General features: G+C 41.5%; 2 long non-coding RNA genes across 2 annotated transcripts in view; both read right to left on the bottom strand.

Annotated features, from left to right (window-relative positions):
* The window catches only part of LOC135298840 (uncharacterized), a 56,034-nt gene extending 48,502 nt beyond the window's left edge, over window positions 1–7,532 (bottom strand). Inside the window, exon 1 of the long non-coding RNA XR_010360913.1 lies at window positions 6,987–7,532. This is a non-coding gene — a long non-coding RNA (uncharacterized LOC135298840). The remainder of the gene's footprint in view (window positions 1–6,986) is intronic.
* Window positions 7,533–7,583: 51 nt separating this feature from the next.
* LOC135298841 (uncharacterized) lies at window positions 7,584–21,213 on the bottom strand. Its single transcript, XR_010360914.1, has 3 exons — window positions 20,906–21,213; window positions 8,124–8,398; window positions 7,584–8,027 (listed from the first exon to the last, which is right to left on the bottom strand). It is a non-coding gene; the product is annotated as an uncharacterized LOC135298841 (long non-coding RNA).
* Window positions 21,214–26,226: the final 5,013 nt, after the last annotated feature.

Genomic DNA, 26,226 nt, shown 5'->3' with positions numbered 1-26,226 from the left:
TTGGACCAACAGTCTCACTCACACCCTAGATTTCCTTGCTGCCCCAGCAATTTTGTTACACCCAGTGCTGCAGACTACTGGGACCTAGTTCTTTCCCCTCCAAACAACCAAATGACTTCAGTAGATACAGCAACACATGGATGCCTCCACAGTGATCCAGCTTTCCTGCACAAAGGCAGTAAGACTTGTGCTAATAGAAAATCTACAACACAGAACTCCCTGCTAAAAGAGCTGGCAGATGGCAATTCAGAGGAGGAATTCCTGGAGAAAGAGAAACAATGAGAAGTAAATCCAAAAAAGGTTGGCACAAAAGCTCAATTCATGACCTTTATAAAGCCCTCAGTACACACAAAGCCTAGCTATACTTTTTGGCTCAGGCTGAACAGGATTTCTGTACAGCTTTCAACACGGCAGGTGCAGATGAGTAAACAGAAAGCCAGGAGCAGCAGCAGCACCCATGGAATAACCACAGACTGGTTAAGGCCTCTGGCTAATCCTTCAGTTTAAACCTCATTTGATCTTTATGCTCCTGGTGTATAGGGCTGGAATTCAAACACTGGGTGCTTCCCAGAGGTGGAAGACAGACAGACTGTGTGCTAGCCCAATTCCTTCCTGCTAGCTGCAGCAGCTGACAAGCTTGGATTGCTGCCTGCCACCTTTGTGCCACAGAGCCGGGTGCTGCTGCCTTCAAAGGCCAGCCCAGACATTGTCCCTGGACATATCTCTTCCCTTCAAGTGCCCTTGGTCCTCCTTCCCTGCAGAAGCATTTTCTAAGGGATAGATGGATTCATTCTAGCTCCCTTTACACTCACCATGAAAGGGGCATAAGGGAAACATTTCTCCCCTACAGACAGAGGATTCATGAACCACCTCTATTCCTGGTTTGACTGCATGCATGCAGAATTTCAGTGCTACAACAAAGTTCAAGGCACATGGGAAGGATCTTAAAACCCTTTGTCACTGTAGCCAACAGACATGGCCCTCAAAACTCTGAGAGCCTAACCAGATAGGAATTACATTCATTTGCCCTTGAAATTGTTCACATAGTTTTCACTGACCTGAAAAACAAACCCAATCTTTTTTCCACCCAAACAGTACAGCTCCAGTTACTCAAATACTTCACAAGAGATCCAAAATACCAATTAAATTTGGAAATGTTCCCCCTGAGCTTTAAGGACTTGGGCACCCAAGGCCCAAGCAGACAGACTTCAGTGCCTCTTGGCTGTCTCTCCAGGTTTTTCAGGCAGCAAGGCTGTGCTCTGGGAGCACTGATCCCAAAGGCCAGCCAGCTGGCTTTGGTAACAACTGGGCACTCATGCGAGCAATGCCAACACAACAGGAGGCGTATGCCAGACATCTGCCTTTGTAGTACAGCACAGAGAACATGGTTGTATCATAAATTCATCTTTGCAATCTATCTGGGTAGGTTCACCTGACTGGTACACATCAGCAAAGTATCTTTTCCCCTATAACCTGTGATCTTTGCTCTCAAAAACATACCAAGTTTCACACAACCAATGCTGTGACTAGAGGTCATTTGTGACCAGAAAATAACAGGACTCCCCACAGATTGAGATACTTTGCATGCAGAATAGCAGTTATCACTGAGCTGTTGGCTTTGAAAACACACAGCTAAGCACAGGACAGCCCACCCAGCCCCAAAGCCTTCATTATGCTATTAACAAGAGGCTGTTCATCCATCTCTCCTTGCTTTAACCAGCCAACACCACCACCAGCAGCAGCAGCATCACTTACATATAAGCATCTCATCTTGCAGCCACCACCTGCTGCTTTCTTCGGGCAAATTTTAGGAGATTTTTCTGAAATGTATCGGCACTTATTTGAGCCATGCCATGAAACACAGCTCCACATTCATTGTCACTTTTCTTACACCTCTGACCATGCATGCAATGCCAAGACAACCTTGGTAATTCACTCAAAAAACAGAATTCAGGAGTGACAGCAAACTGCTGTTGGCCCTTTTTTTTTTTTAATGGCTGTATTGGTGTGGTTGCTTTTTTGATTGTGGTTTGTTTGTTTTTTATTTAATCTGGGTTCTTGGGGAACACTCTTCAAAGACTACCTCATTCCAATTCACTAAGGAGGCAACAGCAACCTAAAAGAAAAATGTGTTCCTCCATCCAGTTGAGAATTCAATGTTAAGAGGACAATCTGTCAAAGACCAAAACTCTAGAACTCCACTTTTTCAGAAATATTCCAGCAAAACATCACAGGAACCATAGCCAGCCTAAAGGGCCTCTTTGTGTCACCTCAAACCAGAGCATTCTGGCTGGACTACATCTCCCACAAACTCTGTGGAGGACATTTCCTGTGGTGATAAGCAAGAATTTTTGGCTTGTCGTCTGAATAATCTCTGCTCCCTAAAGCATTGCAAATGTCCTCCTAATAGCAGAGCTGCATTGAGTCATCATCTGTGCTGTACTTTAAAGTTGCAGCCCTATTTTCACATATTGTAGAAAACTTTAAAATGAAAGGAAGCTCTTGGGCACAATATTTTAATCCAAAACAAAGTTTGGGCAGGTTGTTTCTCCTCTATCTATTGCAGCAAATACCAGATGAGATATGATGTATCCTTTATAGGCAACTTTATGAAACCTTGAACAGCTACGTACAGCAAAGTCTGCCGCTGAGATTGTGATCAAAAAACCTTACACAGGACAAATGTCAGAACGAGAAGAGAGCTGGGAAATGTTAATAGCATGCCTTTAATCGCATGCTGGCTCCTCATCACAAGGCAAATGGTTTGTTGGAGCTACAGTTGTACGACAGGAACAGTTTGCTGGAATGAATGTAGCAGCATTGTTAACCATGAGCTACTATCATGTTCTTAAGTGTGCATGACTTACTTTTAACAGAACAGTTCAGTTCACGCTTGTTACACAGACAATAGCAGCACTTCGGAAGAGGGTATAAAACTTTCAAATCTCCAGAGATGGGTTCAATGTGACAGTAACTCGCAGGTTGTTCAAAGCTCACTTTCAACAGAAAAGAGTTGCTCCCGCTAATGCAGCCACTGCATCCCCTACCCCAGTTTTAGGGTTTTTTCAACAGTTGTTCCATTCATAAACTGGTAGAGGAAGTAACAGCAAAAAAGTTTACAGCCACTCCTAAAAATATACAGAGAAAGTCTAAAACCTTCTCGAAGTCTATCCATTTAAGATGCACATATACCTGGAGAGAAGGAATTTCACTGGGCAGGGAACAAGAAAATGGCATCATCTGTTGAAGTACAACAGCCCACAGATAGAGGAAGACAGAGGGAGCTGTTGCTATTCCAACGGGAGATGCTCCCAGGCAGACACACATGATTATCTACAATCAAGCAGTTTGAAAGATGACTGACACTGAAGACCTCATTTACTAAGGGCAAAGCAAAAAGGCATCTGTAATTCCCCCCCCCATTTCCTTCTATAGTTTTAATCTCTTCTTGCAAAAAAAAAAAGCATCACCAACCACACAGAAGTGTTGTGCAACATTAAAAATAAGTTTTTCAAGCCTGCCTCAATTGCAGCCCATTACTGAAACCAAGCAGGAAGCATTTATCACCCACATGCCTTATCCCAGTGCAAGGGGAGCACTTATCATGGAGCAATAGAGGGAGTGGCAGACTGAAAGGGTCAGGGGGCCCTGCCTCAGGACACCAGAGACCCAGGTTCAAATTGACTGCAGCAGGTTTGCAACACGACCGTAGCCAAGCCACAGCTCTGGGCACCCCCCTTGCAATAGCCTCTTGCCCCCTAGCACTGCTGGTAGCAGTTCTAGATGGGATCCAGCTCCTGTTCTCCAGGCTCAAGCAATTTTCTCAGTGACCTAAAGGCTGGTACCTAAATTGCTGCTGAACAAATTGTCTTCAAAGTCTAGGAACAAGAAGCTATGAGTATGTGTTCTGGATCAGATTGAAGTCCAGTTAGCTGTTGTCTTCTGGCACTTATTTAGAGCAAGGGTTATGCACATTTTTACCCTTCTATAACCTTTCACTTCTGTCTCCTGGGGAAGGGATTCACCACAGAATGGAGGAGTACACCAGCACCTCAGAAATGCAGCTAGAACAATGCTATCAAAGCCCCTAAAGCCCCAAATTGCTCAGTGTTCAGCCAGCAATAGGCTGGGTGGCACAACTCTGTTTTCTTTGCACTTCTTGGCTTTTACCTTCTAGCAGCTTCATTTAATGCATTAACAGATTTCTCCATGAAGTGCAGCAATGTCCTTGGCCCCAAAAACTGTGACAAGACTAGCAACAATTAGTTTAAAATAGGTGTCTGAAAAGCTTTTATTGGCAGGCCCTGTAGCAAATAGACTGCAATCCTCTTAAAGCAGGGAATTTGAGTCTGAACAGGAAATTTTAGAAACACAGAGAACATGCCAAAGCATTATCTGCTATATTGCTTTTGCTCATATTGGCAAGAGTGTTATGCTGTACAAAATGATCTTTAGTTCAATATTTACAGCAAAGAAAAAAAAGGCCTTGCAAAAACTAATGGGTGAAACACCCAATAAAACAAAAAAGCACAGGAAACCAGCCTGACTTTCTGATCCCTTGCCAACACCCCATCCTTTCTAGTCTGCACACTGCTACAAACAGCAAAGCAACAGAGGACAATAAGAGGGCAGAGATGGCTTCCGATGTTTAGAAGACATCCTTTGGAAGATTACCAGAGAGTTTATTTTTTCTTTTTTGCCGTGTCTCAGCTTTAGCAGATGGAATCCTAGTAATTAGACAGAATTCTACTGCATGCTCCTGTGGAATTTAATGACTGGTATCTACTCGCTTCTTGCACTGTAGTTCTTGATAAAGTCCCTCAGATGGGATTCCCTGGAGTACTCAGTCTGCCTCGCCTTGTTACAGCCAGGGGCATAAGACCTCCTGACCTTTGCAAGAACAGAGTGCAGCAACATCCTTGCTGCTCCTTCTCCTACCTTTGAATTTGTCTCCCTGCTGCCACAGACAGTCTAATTGTTGTCAGTCAAATTTAAACCCCATCTCATGCAAGCACACAGAAGAGACATATATAAATATTCTTCTGAGCAAACCCTGGAAGCATGCACTGCACAGAGGGGGTTCAGTTTCAGAATAGAGTCCAAAGCTTTACTTTCTACACTGTTTAATACTTTGATTTATATCCTCATTAGCCTGGGGAATAGCTCCTATTAAAACTATTAAAGATAATTTTTGCAATAATATCAAAGGATATGAGTAGGCGTAATGATGGTACTAATGATAAAAATTAATAACATTCATTATTTTTAATCATATGTACAGTTGAAATTAATAATCAGGAAAATAAACAAGACATTTTACATGAACCAAAAATGAAGGGGATGTGAAAACACTATAAATTACACTCAGATGTCCACTCAAAGTTTAATATTGCACTTTTGCAGACAAAGTATTCTGCAGGCAAGCCAGACAGCCAGGAACCAGTGAGCAGAGTAATGTAAAACCAGTGCCTGTTCACCTCTTCCAAAACTGCACCCTTGATGCCTCCCTCACTCCAGAATAATGGGGGCATCTGTCACCTTACTTATGTATATAGGAGACATAACTGGATTGGGATGCTATTAATGCGAAACAGCATCAGAAACAACATGTCTTCCTTTAGTCTCTACAGCTGTTCCTTTACTATCTTACTGTCTGTGTCTGTCCAGATCTTTGACACGACACTGTTTCTCACTCTCAGGAAGGACAGTGCAGCCGGTGTCTCTACAGACTTTGGCAACAGCACTGGGATCAAGCTCAGCTGTCAGCACAAGGAACCCATGAAATTTCACACAGCAGCTCTGAGCAACACAGGCAGGAAACTCGTCTGACTTAAAGCAAGAGCTCTCCTGCCAGACTGTCATATACAGCAGTTGATACTTCCAACCATGTTCCCTTCCAGTTATGAAACAGCTCCAAAATCTTAACTCATTTTGGGTTTCAAGACTGCAAGACTAATGCTCAGCAAATAAGACAATGTACTTTTCACCTGTGTTTCAGAACTCTGAAAACACAGCTCATGCTGAACATTACCTTCATAAATACACACGTAAATGCATCCTTTGGTCTTCCTTCTTGGAAGGGGGACTTTTGTTCAGGTTTTAAGAACAAAGCGGCAGGCAGGAAGTCAAGCAAGAAATAGACTGCTTAACCAATGAGGTTATTATTATTTACAAAAACAGAACTGCAATTTGGTGTTCATTACAGACTACCTTAAAGGTTTTGCAAGAGCCTTTGCTTGGTACTAAATCCTCCAGTGACAGTTATGACAGCCATTTGTAAAATGAAGGGATTTTCTCTTCAGAACCAAACCTAAGCTTTGCTACTGTCAAAAGCTCTCTATTTATATCATCTAAAACACATGTTCTGTTATAATTCTGAAATAAATGATATAGCTTTTGGTCCGCAGACAGGTTGCACCTTTCAAATTTTGACTACCCCAAAGCTTCAGTAGCTATGATATGCCTCAACCTCGGTAAAGGGACAGGGAAATACAGGTCACACAGGACTTCTTTGAGAAATGTACTTTCACCTTCTCCTCACAGAAGGTTCCAAGGGACAGAGAAAAATCAGGCACAGAAGTGAGCACTGCATGCTCATAAAAGCCCTTTTCCCCAGCTGATGAACTGGGGTACCACACACTGAGATTCCAGTTGCTGGTTGTTCTATGCAAACCTTTCCAAACTTGGCCAAGGCTATGAAAAATCCCAGCTGCTCTCATAAGAAGACTTTCCATGTTAAAAAATGCAGAAATTCCCAAAAAGATAATTTGCCTCCTGGGTAAGGACAAATTAAGGCTAATTTACATTTTCTTGTCAGTTTAACACAACCAAGGCCAGAGGAACAGTTTCATTAAAGCAAATTGCCCACAAGTTGACAGGGCAAAGCCCAGTGACAGCAGCAGCCAGGTTATCCCACATCAGTAAAAGCTTTTAATCAGCAAGAAAGAAAAAATCCAGAGTCAAAAAAACATAAAGGGGCCTCTTACCTCCTGCGGTATTTAACTTCCGTATTCCACCAGGAAGGTGATCAGCCTGTCCTCATATACCCGTTAGTCCAGCACACAATGTGATAGAGGACAGTGGCCATGAAGCCAGCCTTGAAGATGAGGGCATCCTCAAGATGAAGCCCAGCAGCCAAGCAGGAGAAGCAACAGCCAGTTATGCTCCTCAGCTGGAGCTTATATACCAGAAGGCAGGCTCAGCTGAGGACAATTAGGGGCTCTAAGGCCTTGCAAGAGCCCTGCAGGGCTGCTGCTCGTTGCTCCTTGAGAGCAGGTGGTCTTCCTGGGAGAAAAATTAAGTTAAAGCATGTTTGGACAAAAGTTTCTGGCTTTTTAGAGTATCTTCCCACATATTCCTTGAATAGTTCTGGGAGAGACAGCCATCTCCCAAGACATCTTTGCTTCCCAAAATGCAACAGTGAGGAGGTCTTCCAAAGTCAAGAGAATTAGCCACTGCTCCAAATGAGGAAGGATGGATGAAAACTCAACCCAGATAGCTCCAGGGAAAGGAAGGCTCTGTCCAGTCCAAGTTTTATCAGCTGCAGTGATGATATTCTGCTGCTGCTGGATGATATTCTGGCCTTTGCTCACCTCTGGATTTTTCCTTTACCATTGGCTGGGGCTAGAGACTTGGCTTCCACATGTGGGATTTCCCTTTTTTCCTGGCACTTGTTCCAGCTAAGCAGTGCAGGAAGCTGTGTGCCTGTCCTTCAGGCACACTGAAGAAAACAGATTAACAATGTGTGTGTCCTCTATATGTCCACCCTCCTGTGCAAAAACCAGACTGTAGTAAAAGAGATGCTAACATTATGTTAGGGAGTTCTCTGGGCTTCTCTTTGTTTAGTTCTTTCTCCTTGGTCAATATTTTTCACTTGTGAGTGCCGCATGCATACAATTGTGTGCTTTCCAATGAAAATTGCAGTTTTCAACACGTCTGTGTGTTCTCACTGCTGCTCTGAGACCTTCAGTGCCTGATCCAGGACTTCTGACAGTATATTTGCCCCTCAGGGAACCTGCTGGCCTGCCCTAGATGTGGAAACAGATTATTATGGTTGGGTTTAGTCCATTTTTTGCTCTCAGAAATATCAGTTCCCAGATATGAAGGCATTATGTGGCACTCACTGAGTTAAGCAGCTCTTGGAATGGGGGAGGTGACATCCTGGCTGCAACGAGACGAGCTGGTCCAGCCCAGGGCACTGACATCCATTCTATATCCATGTTTTCCAGACATGGGCTCTGGGAGGGGGCCTGTTTCAGGGCTGCAGAATCCCAGCTCATCTCACTCCAGGAAAGGAGGGCAAGTCATGGGCTTTGGGCTTCTTCCTTCTCAAAGGAAGACATGTTCTTGGGCCTTAAGACCATGAGTCAGCACATCCAGAGAATTAATCCTGTATTTCCTGTATTTGGAAATGGAGAGACTAAGTTTTGGGTTTTCAAGACTTGAAAACAGGCGGATAAGGCTGTTTTGGGGGCTCTAAAACAGTAAAAAAAGGCTTGTGTGTTTGGGGCTGGGAAAATGGCTTGTGTGTTTGGGTTCCTGGGGATGGGATGGGTTTTGGAGCAGAGACCAAGTCCTGTGTGTTTGGGCTCAGCAACTGAGATTGACTCATCTGTTTCTGAGCAGGAGGCAGGGGTGGGAGGGAAGGTGTTGGGCTCCAGGCAGGGAGGAGGTGGGCAGGGGACAGAGACCCCTGCCTCAGGTGGGGGTTCAGTCATGTTGTCCCCAAAGTTTAAGAGGCCAGCATGCATCAGGTGGAACTCAATGTCTGAAAGAGTCTCTGGGGGAAAAGAGTTTTCACACTGTTTTTATATGTCCAGCTCTTAATTCATTGTGTGTACAACAGCTGGAATTGTCATTTAATCATTAGTTCATATTTAGACAATGCACAATTATGGCAATTCATGTTCCTAGGACAGTGATTGATTTATGACCTTGTCAAAACCCACACTGCTATAACGAGCAGAAGCTTTAATTAGCTTAAGGATGAGCAGGAGCAGGAGCAGAGCAAGCAGCAGCACTGTCCTCTGCACAAGCAGCCTGGATTCTTCCTCAGAGATTCAAGCAACCCTGGGCCAGTCCCTCCCCATCTCTTTTCAAGGGTAGAAATGATGTGTGGTGCCTGCTTGGAGATTTGGGGGGGCAGTGTTACTGGCCCAAATGTCCTCACTTACCACAGATGAACCCAAGACTGAACTAGCTCCTGCACCCCTGGGAGAGAAGGCAATTTTTCAGGAAGCAGCCAAACAACATCTTCTACTTGATATGTTATACTTACACTATATTTTCTCTGCTTATTAAGTAATTATTAAGTGTTTAATAATCAGACAATATTTATAAACTAGTAAATCATCCTTGTAAGCTGATTATTCAACACATACTCAATATTAAACTGTGCTACTTTTAAACAAACAATGACAACAATTTATTTACAACCATATCAAGAGCCCCCCCGGGCACCAGAGCAAGCAGGAGCTGCATTCCCACCCCCATGAAGGTGGCAGGAGCCAGGCAGGATCACAGTGCACTGGCAGTTCCCCAGAACGCATCTTTTGCCTCTGCATCAGGCATATATGCTAAAGATGCAGGAATATGAGTGGTGTGTTTCATTTTTATAGGTACTGTTGCCCTTACCAGTGTGACTTTCCAGTATCATTAAAATTAATAAGATCAGCAAAGCAGCAAGGAATAAGCAGTAACTCTGTTACTTCTCAGCTTTTCAGTTTACAGTTTCACATTTAGGGAACTTAAAAGTTGACTTGAACTAAGACTGTTGGGTAGTGTGAGATATTGGTATTGATATGGAAACTTTAGGGAGACGTAACAAATGCCATTCAAATCATTACTCAACTACAGAATGAGCTGCTACAGCATTTTTACAGGTATAACTAAGAGGGTGAAGCTGGATGTGCAAGTAGAACACATGAGAGCTCCCCTGCTAATTCTAATTAGTAATGATGGCCTGCTGCAGAGCTAATCACAATAACGAGAACCAGAGAAGAGCCCAGGAAGCCCAGCTAAAAAGTAGAAAAAGACTGCAAGTTCATAAAACTAATAGTATTTTTAATTGGAAAACCCCCTCTGACAACACAAAACAGCTTCCTAAATCATGAAACAAATGAAGACACTGACGAAGAGTTCAAATTTCAGGAACAGATGGTCTTACAAAGTGATTCAGTGAGTCTCCATCAACTGCTAGGAAAATGCTCCAAACCCAAGCACTTTCCATAACCTTGGAGGGGCTCTCTGGTTCATTGCAGAGGATTACAAGGCAACATTTTAAAAGAATCAGGTGAACCTAGTCTGTATAAGGTTCTATGAAGAAAATTAACTCTATCCTGGCCAAAACCAATGAAATAGTAGAGAACAATCATATCTTGTCTATGACTGTGGCTTAACTGTTGCATTGTTGCATCTATTTCCTGAGGCTGACACTACGGCACAGGATTGTAAATCTTGGGTTAAAACCTTCCCTGAGAAGGGAAAAAAGATGGCAAAAATCGGAGCCTAAGAACAATATCTAATAAACCAAATAAAATAATTAACCTACTACTGACTATGCTGTTAATATCCAGCTCCTGTGGAGGAAAATGTTCTAAGCTGGGAAAGGTGGTCATTAACACCAGTTTCTTGTTATTTTTAAATGTCTTCCATAAGTATCATAGGAGAGGAAGTAGTTAATTTCCCCACAAAAATATCATCAGGTAATTTCTGCCTAACTTTAATTATTTCAATTACATATTTATATGAGGAAGAAAAAGCATAATATTTAGTTAATGACTATGACTGAAGTTATAGGAAGAAAGAAAATAAGGTATAAATTCAAGGGTGTCTCAGAGTCCGCAAAAGAGAAGCTGTTTTCTGCTCACTGTTAAATATGATCAAAATTACCTGATCGTAAGTATATTTATGTACAATTTCTAAAGAATGTATATAACTTTCTCTAGATATAATTATATGTATTGGCAAATGATTCTTGAGTTGGAAGAAACAAGTAATTCAATTAACGCCAAATGTTTCCCACATGCAATCTGGTAAAGTATAATTTGTTATCATTAAGCTATCTTTGCAATTTCAGAAGTGAGAACTATACTTTCATGGCTTTCAGAAAAATATTACAGAAATTAATGGTCCTTAAATAGGTAAAAGGAGTATGTAAAAACAGATTAAAAGCAGTACTTGGCAGACAGAAAAGATTCCTCAATTAGAGATGTCAAAAAACCTAAATGTGTAGTATGTGGGCATGTAACTTTATGGAAAAGTGTTATGAAATGACTAACGAGGAGATTGTAAAAATATGAAATTATTCTATTCCTTTTCTGCATGCTGGCTGTTATTTTCCCATCCTTTGAGCAAGACAGTCACTGAAATGTGTAGTGTGTCATCTTTGCAGTGGGATGTGTTTGAAGTTGCCACACACACCGTACCCGTGTGGGCAGAGGAGAGACTCCACCAGCCACTGAACCTATGGGAATCTGTGAACAGAAGAGGAACAGACAGCGCTGTGTCCCTGGGGATAAAACAAGTTACTCTGGGTTACCCACTGTGTCCAAATGTTGGCGTGTGCAGTCTGTCATCAGCAAGGCACAGAAACCTCCCAAGAGCGAGTCCTGCTCAGGCCTTTCAGCTCCACAGCTGTCACCGTGGCCTTGCAGCCTGCTGTAAATGGGGAGCAACATCTGCCTCGTGGGGGAGAGAAACCAACAGGGGCATTGGGCACGCCTGATGAAACTAGGGTGCCTTTTCAAAAGCCTGAGTACTTGACTTTCAGCTTACAAATATCTCTTCAACAGCATGTGTTCAGGTCTGGTTTGTAAGCCTGAAGTCAGAACAATATAGTTGGAGGAACTTGAGTGCAGTTGGCACAGGTCACAGGTTAGAAAACACTAAATCAAAACCTTCCACTTAAGGAGTATTGGATACACTGAATCCCCTGCAGCCCAGAAACTCAAATAGGAAGGCCTGATGCTGACCAAAAATCCCATATAATTCAAACTTTCTCATGCCAGGGCCAAGACCACCTCATAGTCCTGACAAACATGAAAAGAAGCAGGACTTCCTCCTGTCTGAGTCTCAACAAATTTCTTTTTGGAGTGTGAATGAACTGTAAGGAAACTGCAACAAAACTTATGAAAACAGAACAAAAAACCTTCACCTTTTTGTAAGCTCTTTTCTGAGGAGCTCCCTTCAGCTTTCTGCATACAAAGGGCAATCTTTAAACTCCCAGGGTAAGGAAAACCTCCTTAAGACTTTTGCATATAAAATGTTCCTCAAGTTTATTTGAAAAGGAAGTGTCAAGAATATTGCAAAGCAAAATGCTGGTTATTAGAGCAACTGTCAACATTTTTGAATTCCATTTTCATTTGGCAGTCCCATGAGTGCTACTGATCCAGGTTTTTTTCTTCGTAAAACAAAACCATTAACTGAAGCCCAAAGATGAACATCAGCTTCCCAGGAAGGTTAAGCAGATGGAGTGGTGGACATAGACATTGCCTATCAAGCTGCAGATAAGTTTATGGTGACCACTTCCCATATTTTGCTTTGAGGATCCCAGAAAACTAAAACTTGAGTTTGTGTTAAAATGCATGAATCAGTAAGACTAACATCTTTTGGCTGACATTACATGGACTTCCAAATTCTCCTGCCACTTGGGCTGTACTCAGTGAGATTCTGCCTACTTTCAAGCATATTTAGGATCAAATTCTATCTATTCACTCTATCAAACACTTGAATGTGTTTGATATTCATTCTGTGAAACAAATCCGTGACCCCGTTTTCATAGTAGATCTTTTTTGCCCCAAACTACCAGCAAGATTTCTTTTCTTATTTTTTCTACCTTGAAATAATATCTCCACATGAAAACGCAAGGAGTTAGTCAGAACCTTATTAAATGTTTGCAGGCTTAGCTATTTTTCCTCTCACCCCAAAATCTCAGTAGATATCTTATCATAACAAAGATGTCCAAAGTTACTGATGCCATTCTTCAAAACCTGAACATCTTTTTTGGTGCCCCAGCACTGTTGAGGAGATAATCTCAGGAAAACTGTGCCCCACCAAAATGCTCTAGGAAGCAGCAGTAGGGCAAGAAGTTGGTGAAGAGTTGCCAATTACAGCCCTACAAGCAGCTACTTTCACTGGGAGCACACCAAGTGGACTGGAAGGCTACAGAATGAAGATCTTGGCAGCCAAGAGGAAGCAGAGAGTACTTTGCCTGGGTGCCACACCTGCTGACAGCTGACTGAAGCTTCAAGGAAAATCCAGGAAAACCAATACCCTCTCCTCTCTCTGAAAACGTTAATAAGAAGAAATGGGAGGGAGAAGAAAAGAGGGAGTCACCCCATGCACAACAGAAGTGAGGACCTGGCTCCCAGCACAGTTAGGATTGGTGCACACCTTGCATTACTTGCACTGCCTCTGCGGTAAATGTGGACCATGTAATTGCAGGTGCTGATAAACTCCACTGCAGATTACAGCTCCCTCATGAAGGGAAGAGGAGGGGCAGGCACTGATCTCTTCTCTCTGGTGAGCAGTGACAGGACCTGAGGGAATGGGCTGAAGTTGTGTTGGGGGAGGTTTAGGTTGGATATTAGGAAAATATTTTTCACCTATAGGGTGTTTGGACACTACAATAGACTCCCCAGGGAAATGGGAACCCTGACAGAGTTCAAGAAGTTTTTGGACAGTGCTCTCAAGCACATGGTGTGACTCTGGGGGATGGTTCTAAACAAGGCTAGGAGTTGAATTTGATGATCTTGATGGGTCCTTCAAACTTAGTATATTGTATGGTTCTTTGATCTAACCCCTTAGGGAGACTGCAGAGCAAGGGTAGAAATGTTCCTGCCCAGACAGGCAGTGGGCTACCTCTCCAGAAAAACAGTTTCCTCCCACAGGTCACATTTCCTATCTGCCATCCCTGTGACAATAGGCATCTAGGTTTAGGCAAAATGAGGGTCTAAATTATTTCTAGGTATTACCTAATGCAGAGCATACACAGGTGACATGTTTGTAGTAGTTCAACTCTGTGATTTCCCCTCCTCCTACAAAAAAATAACCACCACACTCTCATGTTGAAGAATACAAGTCAGGATCTAAATTTAACTCCTCTCCCATGTGTGCACACAAAGGCATTACCAATTTACTGTGTGATTAGTTAGGTCATCTAACATGTCTACACCAATTATTTTTACTTCTGTTTTTTTGTGAAACACTTTAAAACTCTTCCATGATTTTTCTATATGAGATATGACACAGAAGAAATTAGCCATGCTTTGCTCTTTCTGGAGGGATGCCTATGTGTCTTTGTCTTAGGTTAGAAGATGTGGCTGGGGGTGTGTATTCTATCCCCATCTGTTAGAAGCAGAGCAGTTATCTCCTGTTAATTGGGAAGATTTCTTTATCTCTTCCACAACCCATCCTCCCTCCAGGAGATATCTTCTGTTAATGGGCCATTGAGTGTCACTGCATGACTGATAAAATTACATCATCCCATTGTGAGATGCGCTGCATAGAGGGAGGAGCCAAGCATCACTACCTGGATATAATCTGACATCTGGAACATCACAGGCAACCTTTTCCCACTGGATTCCCAGAGTAAGACCAGGGCCATCTACACTATGACTGCGCCTTCAGAGGAAAACTACACCCTTCTACCCTGCTTCAACAGAACTGCATCTGTCATTGCAGGAGGACTGCAGCCATCATTTAATCAGACTGCTCCCAACACCCTGACCCACATGGTGGTTTTTTTTTTTGTTTTTTTTTTTTTTTTGGGTTGGTATTTTTTTTTTTACAATTGCATGTGTATTTTAATTTTCCTAGTAAAGAAATGTTATTCCTATTCCTATATCTTTTCCTGAGAGCTCCTTAATTTCAAAATTATAATAATTCAGAGGGAAGGGGTTTACACATTCCATTTCCTACCTGCCTTCCTTAGCAGACACCTGTCTTTTCAAAATTAGACAGCCTTGTGGTTTATGAAGGCAACTGCCTTCTGGTGTGAGAGACCTGAACAAGGTGTTGAACTTTGATGACAGGCTGCTGCAATGAGCATATAACTTCTAGGGTATTCACAGCAGTTTAATTCTCAAAGCTGAGGGGATTTTCTTGCTAGAAAAATTTGCTTTCTTGTCTGACAAGTGGGATCTCGGGACTTGCTGGCAAGGACCCTGAGTCATTCTCTCAGAAGGACTTAGGAGTTACTGGTAGAATTTTTGTCTCTTAATGACTTAAGTGTCTAAACTCTGTTTTTCAAGTGATTTAGGCCAGAGTCAGGGAAGTATTTTAGAGTCTGAAGTTATAAAGTAGCTCAGTAGAGGGATTATCAAAACAGGTCCTAAATGCTTTCAAATCTACACATGGAACCATTTTGAACAAATGGAATTGCCAACAACCTTTAGGTCCCTATGGTTTTCAAAAATTCAAGAGTTCCTAAGTGAGGAAGAGTTTATTTGAATATAAAATGAATTTCAAAGCACTGAAACAAACACAAACTTCCTGTAGAAGCAACAGAATATGGCTGTGATTTAAAAAGGGGAGGGGGAATGAGGTTTATTTTTTACATAAATATGAATACTTTAATGCAAAATATAAATTATTCTCTTTTAAATAGATAATTCAGCCTTTATTACTCACTTCTATGAGTGGTAGAAGAGCCAACAAAACCATGCCCATGTATTTTTTGTCATCCTGGGATTAATTCCCAAGCAGGTCTTTGTTTACAGTGCTATATTTACATGGAACAGCCATATGGAATAGGGATATTCCTCCTGACAGCTGCTCTGCTTCCCTCAAAGCAACAGAGGGAGGGACTGCTTTAAAATAATGCCTCCTGCATTTCTGTTTCCCTATGAATTCCATCACAGCTGCAAAGGCAGCACCTGCCCCAGTGCAGCTCCCCTGCTTCTCTCAGCTCACAGGGGCCAGCTGGGGGCATGTGTTGCCGTGTCCTGGCAGGAATGCCCCAGGCACAGACCTCAGCTCCCACCCCTGGGGAGGCATGGTCTAGATCTTGGCCCATCACTCATTTCTTGGTAGTATGGGGTGTAAACAATGCACACGTGTGTCCCTCCGTTCATCTGAGGGAAGCCCCTGGTTTCAAGGTGTGCTCATGGACCTGCCCATCATTTAGAGCACTGTCATTTCTTAGGGCAGAAGACAAAAATAAATTGAGTGTATCAGTGATAAACATGGTATCTTCTGAAACTGCTGATCGTCATTCTACTTGTCTGAATTTTTAAAGAAAACCTGCTGTTTGCTCTTCCCCAAGCTCCTGTTATGATCTGATCTCTGAACCCACTTTGATCTCATTTGCAGGCTTTGTGTACAGGAAGGGCTTCTTTCGTTCTTTCCTGACTGCAAATACAAGGTCAGAGCCCCATCGCATTTCCAGAGAGGCAAAACTAGTCAGGCCAGAATTTTGGAAGACCCCCCCATGAGTATTTTGTTATTACACTTAAGGACTGAGGAGTCCAGCTTTTGAATATAATGCCTGGCAACTTCAGTTTCTCTTAAAGTGGTGGAGAAAAACTGACTACCACACCAGGAATTTTTACAAGACTTTTTCTAAAATGCTGTCATTCACAGCTGTGCAGTGACTATCTGAGTGGCTCACCACAGATACCTTAATTGCTGGGGAGCAGATGGGCATGACATGGGCCCTGTGGATGCTGTCTTTTACCACTGCATTTTTCTATGCAGGATTCAGGTGTTATTAGCTCTGGATTCTTCTAATTAAATAAAGCAAGATGAGAAGCATCTAAACTGTCCCTCTGTTGTGTCACCAGGAGGACAAGTTCACTAGTGTGCCTTGTCCCTGCAGAGAAACCCATGGAGCAGCACAATGAGAGAAGTGCACGCAATTGCCTAAGAAGATGCAGGTGGTCCAGACTGGTGGCTGATTTTTTCTGCTGCTGTCACCCTGCCTTTACTTCATGCTGGGGATGCAATGAAGAGATGTTATCACCCACCATCACAGGACTTACTGTACATTTCAGAAAAAGCTTCCACACAAAGGAATTTTTCTCTGCTTTGCCAAGATGAGCTTTGCCAGCCAAATGTTCAATCTTGTTCAAAAAAGCCTGACATCTGACCCTGTTGAAAATTTAACAGTTTTTTTTTTAAAGTTATGCTGAACTGCATAATAGAGGGGACATTGTCAAAAGTTGCTATAGAAATGGGGAAAGAAAGCAAAAAATGTAACAAAGAAAGATAACAGATGCCATTGGGACATGTGAGGTCATAAACCCCTGTGCCCTGTCCTGGTGAGCAGGATGGAGTGACCTAAGCCCTCACAGGACTCAGGCAACTTAAAGAAACACAGAACAAACATTTGAAAATCCATGAAATGCAAGAAGTAGGTTTGACTCTTCAGAAAACAGATCAACACTGCAGATATTCCTAGATCCAGCTGCCTTCAGTAAGGTTTCCCAATGCAGAATCCCTTGAAGAACATTAACTGTGATTTACCTGCCTGAAATACAGCTGTTTCCCTTTGTATAAATGGGCTTCAAAGGTATTATTCCCATTCAGGTGAACAGACAAAATTTCTCTGAGCTGGCTACACATGGAAGGTGAAAAGACCCATCTCTAGTCAGCCAGGCTTAACTTTATCTTGACCATAAATTTTGTGAAGTAGTTCCTCCTCATGCAATCACTACAGGATAAACACTTAACATAAGAAATTATTTCTAAGCTGCTCTGCAGGTGATTTTGCAGATGATTGAAGTGATTCCTGCATGGATTTACAAAACTTCATGGCACTGGGTCATTCATATTCCTTCAAGTCACCAAATCTGCAGGACAAACTTCTTGTTTCCTATTTTTGCTGTGCTGGGACAACTGCAGGCCACCATCTTTGTTAAAACTCTCAAGGAAGGTCTTAGTCCTCTAAAGATATGAAGGGAAATAAGGTGTTTTCTGGGAGTCAATATGACCTGTTGGCAGGGTGTCAGCCTGTGGGATGACTTGGGTTGTGGAAAAGGAGTGGGAAAAGCTGACTGCAGAAAAAGGAGGGGGTATCTGCTTTCTATTGCTGCACCTCCTTAACAGCTGTGAAGGGCGCTGAGCACACCACTGGGACTTTGTAAGGGCATGTTTTCAGTGTCAGACTCAAAAAAAGAGACAATCTGTCAAACCAATGGCAGCAGACACTAGAAATTAAGTTGGAAGACAGGACCTGGTTTGGGCCTTTTGTGTACAGAAATGTCTGGGCCTGCACTTCAGCCAGCATGGAGGTGAGATGGAGATGACTAACCCAGTCAGCCACAGTGGATGATGTGGGTCCTGAGACAGGGAATACCAGCAGGAGACACAAAACAGGATTGTGATAGCCAGACTGGTCTATCTGCTACTGCAGCAAAAGGCCAGCCAGCTGTGATTTCAACAGAACCATCCAGCTCTGCCAAATAATGGATTGACATAAATTTCCTCTCACCAGAGACAAAAAAAAAAAATAAAAAAAAGAAGGCACCATTAGCACTTTCTACTTCCACTGCTATTAAGAGCAAGCAAGCATATATCATACTAGGTAAGATAAGCCATGGAAGGAGCAAGGGTTCAGAAGTCACCTGCTGTATGTCCTTCTTGCCTCTAATACTAGCTTTTGTGCCCTTCTCCAGTTATTAGATTCTGTGCCCTACCACAATTTAAAAAAAAGTACTAAGCTATTCCAAATTTAACTCAAAAATTAAAGCAAAGTAAAATGACACAGAGAAATCCTAAGTAATTTTGCTCCCAAATGTATTTCCCACAAGCAGATTTTACTGACTTAAAATACTCTATACATGAATTCTGGCTATGTGATTTAGTAAATGCCCCACAGATTGGTTTTGGATTGTTTGTTTTTCTCTTAAAGGCCTGAGCTGCCACTGCCTTAGTTGAAGAGGATTTCAGCCATTCCAGTGCAGAGCTAACTCAAAAGCTGTTTTTTGCTGATAGCAGAAGATCTGTAGTCCTCTGTGAGCTCACCTGCAATTCAGATGAATGTCACATGCTCTTAGATAAGCACAAAGCAAAGAATTTTTTTCTATCAAAGAATGCTTTGGGAGAGGAAAAAAATAGCCACCTGGTAATACTACAGTATTTTTTTTTTTTTGGAAAAAGAACCTTTCAATTTTCTTTTACTCCTCATGTCAGTGAAGGTCTAGGGAAGGAACAAGGTGCAGGATGGTAACAATCTAGATATCTCAGGTCGGTATTTTGGGTTGGGGTTTTTTTTTGTTGTTTTTGCTGGTTTTCTTTTTGAGTTTTTGTTGTTGTTCTTGTTGTTTTGTTTTCTTTAAACAAATACTTTGATTCCAAATGACTGTTCCTTTCCAAATGTTCATTTTCATCTTTAAGAATGTCTTAAAACTTCAGTCAAACACTAAAGAAATAATAATAATTTTTTAAAAAAGAGGAAGTTTGCTCTAAAATATTTTAGCTGAGTAAGACTTTATATTTTGTGTTTATTTTGTATCAACCAGAGATTTTATTTTTAATCCTGAATAGCATGGTATAGGTGTCTACCCTTCTGGTATGTGATTACCCTTTTCCAAGCAGAATTAGTTAAACAACCCACAGGATCACAATTTAATTAGCAGGCTCTGTCAAAGTATGAAGGAATTCATTACCCCACTGGCAATTAGTTGTACATTTTTCTATCTTTCCTGTTTACTGTAAGAACAAGACAGGACCTGCAAAAACATCTGTCTAAGCTGAACTCCTCACAATAAATGTCCAGAGCTACATGCAAAAGAAGGCTTAGGAGCAAAGCATCTTCTTTTGAGTCACTGAGTGGTCCTAGTGACAGGCTGCTATCATGGCAGTTCCTTTGAGCTGAATCTGACATCTCTCTCTTGTCTAAACCACTGAGATTTTCAGGTACTAAAAATTGATGGACAGTTAAGAACAAAAACCCAGAATCATAATATTCAGTAGTAGTTTCATAATCATACAGCAAGGCTGAACATTTAAAGGCCAAAATCAACTTGCAGACAACAGCAAACAATGTTGTCTGAATTTTTAGAGAAGCCTAATGAAAGCGAGAGAGATCTTGTCCTCAGGAAAGGGAGCAAATGGGTGCTCAGCAAGAAAAGGATGAGGCAAACACAGCTGAGCAGAAATTATTTGGCTGCCTGCATTTTGCACTGAAACTTTAGTACATTTGACAGATCGTTTTTACCAGATTTCCTCAAATCAGTTTAATTTCTATTTTGTGAATAAACAAGCACGAGTGCACATGACTGTTTCCATGTGTTGCATTCAAGATACAATTACCAAAGATTTTTAAAAACATCTGTGAAAAACAGTGCTGATAAGCAAAAATATCTGCTCTAGAAACAAAGTGCTGAGAAATTTCAATCTACAGTGGGGAAATCAGTATTAATTTGGCATTTAATTAATTTGATTAATTTGAGATTTAATTTTGGAGGAGAAGGCAAAGCAAAAGTAATATCACCTGTGTGATATAATATAAGTAATATAATCTGTGCAAGGTTTCTGCTGTCCAGACCACATGAACTACAAATTCTTTCCTCCCAAATTTGAAGTTCATAAAACTTGCACATGCCTCCCCCTAAACCACAGCTCCAGACAAGGACTAGGAAATACTTAAATTCAGACAGCAGAAGTAACTTATATGTGATTGATTCCCAGTCCTACACTTGCTTTCAGTGCAGATCAGTATAATCCAGGTGAGCAGAAAGGAAACACAAGGTGGAGAATTCTCAACTTTTTCTTCAGGGAGATATTTTCTACCTGTCTTTGGGTAAGCAGCCCACAATCCTCTCCCTAAAGGGAATGAGGAGTGCAGTCCTGATGCCTTGCAGGGATCCTCATGCTTTCAAATCTCTCAAGCACTTTGAAAAAAACACCTACAGAAATATTAAGCCTTTGCTTTTAAAACTTCTTAAAAAATCTGAATGCTTACCTCCTATTAATTTTAATTCCTTTCAAAGTCCCTGCAAAGCCAGAAAACTTTTTTCCCAAGAGATCCTGAGTGGGGAGAGCTTTGTGCACACAGTGTCCTCTGAAAGCAATTTGTCAGCTGCCACAGACCTGCAGGATGAACCATGCTGCCATGACCCGCTTGGTTTTTCAGAAGCCTCTGATGCTGTAAGGACAACAGAAGTTACTTAACACTGAATATTTTAGACCATCTACTCAGTTAAATAATGACTAACGGGAGATAAGCATTTTGGGACTTTCCCTCCAGCTTATGGGGGCTGAACTCCTGGGAAAGCAATGCTGGAATACCTGCAGTGGTTCTCCCCAACTTGGTGTTGCAGCACCCCCCCAGATGTACAGCCACCCCCACTGATGGAGCAGCTGTGTCCTGCAGTGTCCCCCTTCACAGCAGAGTCTGATGTTGCCCCTAAGACACTGATTCAAGCCCTGGGAGTGGCACAGCTTCCCTGTCATGGATCCACAGCTCCCAGTGTGGGAGCACTAAGCCCTAAAACCCTTGCTGCAAAGCCATGCTAACATGCAACCCTACTTCTGCATCCATCTGGGGGATGGGGGTTATTAAGGGAGACTGCAGTCATACTTACTGAGAGAAAAAGCCCACTTAGTAAAAAAAAAGACTGAAAGAAAACAAAACTGTCTTCAATATCTCGATAATAAGTCCAACAGCATTGCCAGGATTAGGGAGAACCTCTGTCCATGGTGCTGAGTTATCTGGAGAGAGAAGCATGCTGCAGGGAGACTTACAGAAAACATTATAGAAAATATAGAACTTAGTAAAAACAAGGTCAAGAACTTTGGTATCTGATAGCCCAGTTGCTGTCAAATCAACAAATATAACTTTTGATGCTTTATATGAATGAAGTCAATAAACAAATATACAGTGAGCCTAACAGCCAAGAGGCAAGGCTCAACCATCTAAACAATTGCCAAACTGTGCAATAAGTTACCCTTTAACCTTTGTCTCTATTTTATGTGCTTAATATCTATCATTTGTATCAGAGATACAGTAGATGCATCTGTCCTAGTTGTTGCTTGAAATATAGCATTATCACTAGATAAAATACATTTGAAAGGAGTCAATTAAGATTTTTAGAAACCAGGCCCCAAAATTAAAGCTAGATAAACATCTTCCGTTGCAGACCCCTCTAATTTGAGGGATTTTGTTGCCTAGGCAACCAGTTCACAGTGTATGTGTTCAGACCATGCTGGCTGTTTTAAATAGAAATACCATCCATTTAATGCACAGCTGATTTTTAGCAAAAGGTATACATGTGTAATGCACACCACCAGAATCGTGTATTGTTTTGTATTAAGAAGCTGATATACTCATGTGATGCTTGCAGAGGGGAATATGAATATGAAGTGTAAATCCAAGGAGATGTGAATAAAAATGTGATGGTGCTGGAATGGCAGTAAAGCCTCATTAGTGGGGGGGGACTGTCTGCTGCACGGAGAGCCCAGCATGCACGAAATTGTCCTGCTGATCTCATCACAGAGATGCAAGGAATAATTGAGTGGTGCTGGAGGGAGTGTGTACAGCAGTCTCTCATTGCTTCATTATATCCAATTAGAAACTGGTCAAGCAAGTGAATCAAATGACTTTACATTGCCACTTGAAGAGACACTGGCTAAAGACAGTACCGTGCAGGTATGTACAAAGATTTCCTTGTAAATAACACTCCTCTGGTTCCAGACCCAGTGTTGTCTTTGGGAATTGAAAGTGCTAGAAAATGGTGTGGTGTTGGATCCCTTGGCAAAGACATCACTGGAAAACATCCTGGCAGCAGCCAAGCACACAAGTAGGAGGTGTTCAGAGTAACCTTCTGTATAGATGGGTATGGCAGGGGATGATTTCTGTGAAGACATAAAACATTTCCTGGACAAAGCTGCAAAAGATGTAGACTGTTGCATTACCAAGTAAAACAAAACACATCAAAAAAACCCAAACAAAACAAACAAACAAGCAGTCCCCCTGTCCCCTCAAAACATGCTCACTGCTTGGTTGCAGTCGTGTAATTTTTAAATATCAGCAAGTTCACCTCCTGAAGAAGTAGGAATAGAGGGACTACAAGACTTTGGAGAAGAGGTTGGGCAGTAAGTAATCACAGTGACTCGTGGGACTTGTACTGATGGACACTGCAACAATCAAGCTGATGAGGGAGAATCAACTTTTGTGTGAGTTTCTACTTATCAAAGTAGACCCATGATCTTTGCAATATATCACTCAGTGAAGTGATACAGAGCTATTTGCTTCTTGGAAGGCATGTATCTCTTTAGCCCTTTGAATCACTACTAAATCGCATGTGCTGCTTTTGCAAGGAGAGACTTTCCACATGAAGACAGAAATAAGTGGTTGGCACTGAGAGAGGAGAAAATCCTTTACTTAATTCTGCCTCTTATTGTTTTAAATGGCAAACTCTGCTTTCATATAGCCAGAGTTAGCTGTGGGAAGCCTCGTGCATCTTAGGAGATGTCAAAAGACTCAAGGCTGTTCTAGGAAGAATTAAGGACAAAATTCAGAGATGGTATCCCTGTGTGAGCATCAGTTAAATTCTGTGTAATGCCTCACAAAAGTGATGACATTCTAGAAGCATTTACATTATTTTCCAGTTACTTGTATATACTGTTACATATTTGGTGCCTCAGGCTTTGATAATGCACAGTAGTTGCACAAGTGTAAGTGGGCAGGCTTAGCTACAAGCATTATTTCAGCAATTAAGTCATTTCCCCAAATCTATAAATTCTACTTCAGAGTTGTTTGGGTGACAGTGCTCCATTGATTCTACCTTCTACAGAAAGCTTGCAAAGCAAATCAATAGGACTGTACATCTGGAGGCACAAAAAAAAAAAATAATCACCTGCCATAAAAACTACTGTGCTAAGACAAAAGTTTAAGATTATGCTAAAACACTGAGTTAATTCAACTGATTTATTATCAATTGAAAAAGGTTGTAAATGTTGTTGACCTCAGATTTTGTGTCTCCAAACATCATTATCTAGCCGTCTTTGGTTTTGTCCTTGTCATTTTTTTATTTGTTTATAAAACTCATTTTGTAATAAACCCCTATGCTTATAATAAATCTCCCATCCTGCACTGAAGGTAAGGAGCACAGACACAAGGAATATTGAGAAATTTAGAACAAGTACGTGGCTAATTAGGTTATGACACATATGTTGGTTAGGTAACTTATGATCCTCAGAGTGCAGATATGCAAAGGTTCATTTCAAATAAAGAATATTGAAATTTCCTTCCTTCTTTGATCTGAACTGAATTCTTTCACATTATTTATCTGTTGATTGAATCTTGTATGGAGATGGAGGTTCTGACCTCTGTTTATTTATTCTATTTTGCTATTTAACTTCAGTTTGCTAGAAAAAAAACAAGGACAAGGCTGTGACAGTTCACAGAGATGCAATTTGTCTATTGAACTTAGCTTGGCATCTGTTAGACACACAAGGAAACAAAAGAAACTGCATAAATATTCATCAGCAAAGAAGTCAGCCATGATGCAGGATTTGAAGCATTATGTGTTATTTTTATAATGATAATAGTGATTCATCAGCCCTAATGATACCTCAGTACATTGCCTGACTGATCTTTTACTTGTGTGAGCATAATTTATTTTTCCATTTTATGTCCTGCCTATCATTTGTTCCCAAAATATGGAAGTAGATTTACATAATAGAATTCTGCTCAGTAGTACTGGACAGGTTGGAGGTTTTTCTTTCAGGTATTTCATTTAAATAAAGTCTATAATGTGACAAGTAGAAGATGGCACTGCCTTACAAACAGCTAATTGGGGGAAGAATTGTGGTGTAGGCATTAGGTAGCATGAACTGAGCTTTGAAATCTATCATCACCTCTCAAGAAAAGAAATAATTTTTCAGCCTAGTTTCAAAAAATAGCTTTATTAGTCAATTCCGTTTATCCTTACAAATGAATCTTTTAATGACTTGTTTTTCTGGATTGCATATCTGCCAGAAGACAGAGAAAAACGAACCTGTTTTACAGGCATTTTTACAAATTTTAAAGAAAGGCAGAGTTCAACTTAATACCTTATCACCACAGCTGTCACAGCTGGGATTTTTAACACATTGAAGAAAGTCTTACTTTTAAAAGTGCAATAGGTCCTGTGTCTGAATGACTTTCAGTAGGTACTTAAATCACTCAAAGTATTTTCATGTATGCCTGAAAGCCCCTGAAAGATGATGGGGAAAGATAGCTGATTCTTCTAGACACAAGGAAAATTCTGACCTGAGCTCATAAAAGTACAAATATTCTACAATGCATAACAAAATCCCTACAAATCATCTGGGTTCCATTTAAATTTTGAACTGAAGGCTTGCTTGATTTGTTGGAAGAATGAAAAGGGAGAAACCCAGAAATGCATTGTTGTAGTCAAAGGACTGCAAAAAGACTGGGACAGATTTTATTCTAAAAAATGTGCCCTTCCTTTTCCATACAAAGAGGAAAAAAAAAGGGTGTTTTTACTTGAAACGACCAAATATGCAAGAAAATCCTCTTCAAGGCAAGCTGCAAGGGGTGGTTGAAGATGACAACTGGAGCACCAGAAGGTCTGTAAAGAGGTGAGATACAGCTACAGTCTGTAGCCAGGCTTGGTTAATCTCTGGCAGCCCCAGTCCCGAGAGCAGGTAATGGATTGCATTGCACTCACTGGGAGGACAGGTAAGCACAGGAATCTCAGACCTCAGGGGCTTTCAAGTCCCAAGTGGACAAAGCCCCAAGCAAACGTGGTTGGATGCAGTGCTGGCCTTGCCCTGAGTGGGAGCTTGACCTCTCCCCCCAGACCCACACTTGCCAAAGGATCACAGCACATAAGTCAGCAACAGGAGAACCCAGTATGTTTCTGCCACTGGGATTCAAATCCCTGGTATTTACAATATAGGTTGAGTGATTTTGATATCACTGTAAAATGCCACTTTTTCTTGCTGAAAATAAGTGAGATTTTGATGAGCAGTGTTGACAAGTCTGCTCATTTCAGGTCTCTTGGGAGAGGATCTCCCTAACAGTCTTGTCCTGCCCAAAGTCACTGCCTTGAAATCAATTATTTACAGTGTCATGGTTTTCCTCAAAGTGCATTCAGCACCACCAGGGGTCACAGGGTCCCTCCAAGCACCATCCTTGCGGCTGTGGCTCCTTGCACCTGTTCTTTGCTGAGCTCTGGAATGGACTACACAGCTTTGAGCTGAACAGAGCATCTTGCATAACTAATACACCTCACTTTCCCTCTGCTCATTTCAGAGAATGCTTGTGCTTATTGC

Source organism: Passer domesticus, chromosome 4 (genome assembly GCF_036417665.1).
Source record: "Passer domesticus isolate bPasDom1 chromosome 4, bPasDom1.hap1, whole genome shotgun sequence".
Classification (NCBI taxonomy): Eukaryota; Metazoa; Chordata; class Aves; order Passeriformes; family Passeridae; genus Passer; species Passer domesticus.
Note: the sequence above shows the minus strand (reverse complement) of the source record. Positions and strands in the feature narration are given on the sequence as shown.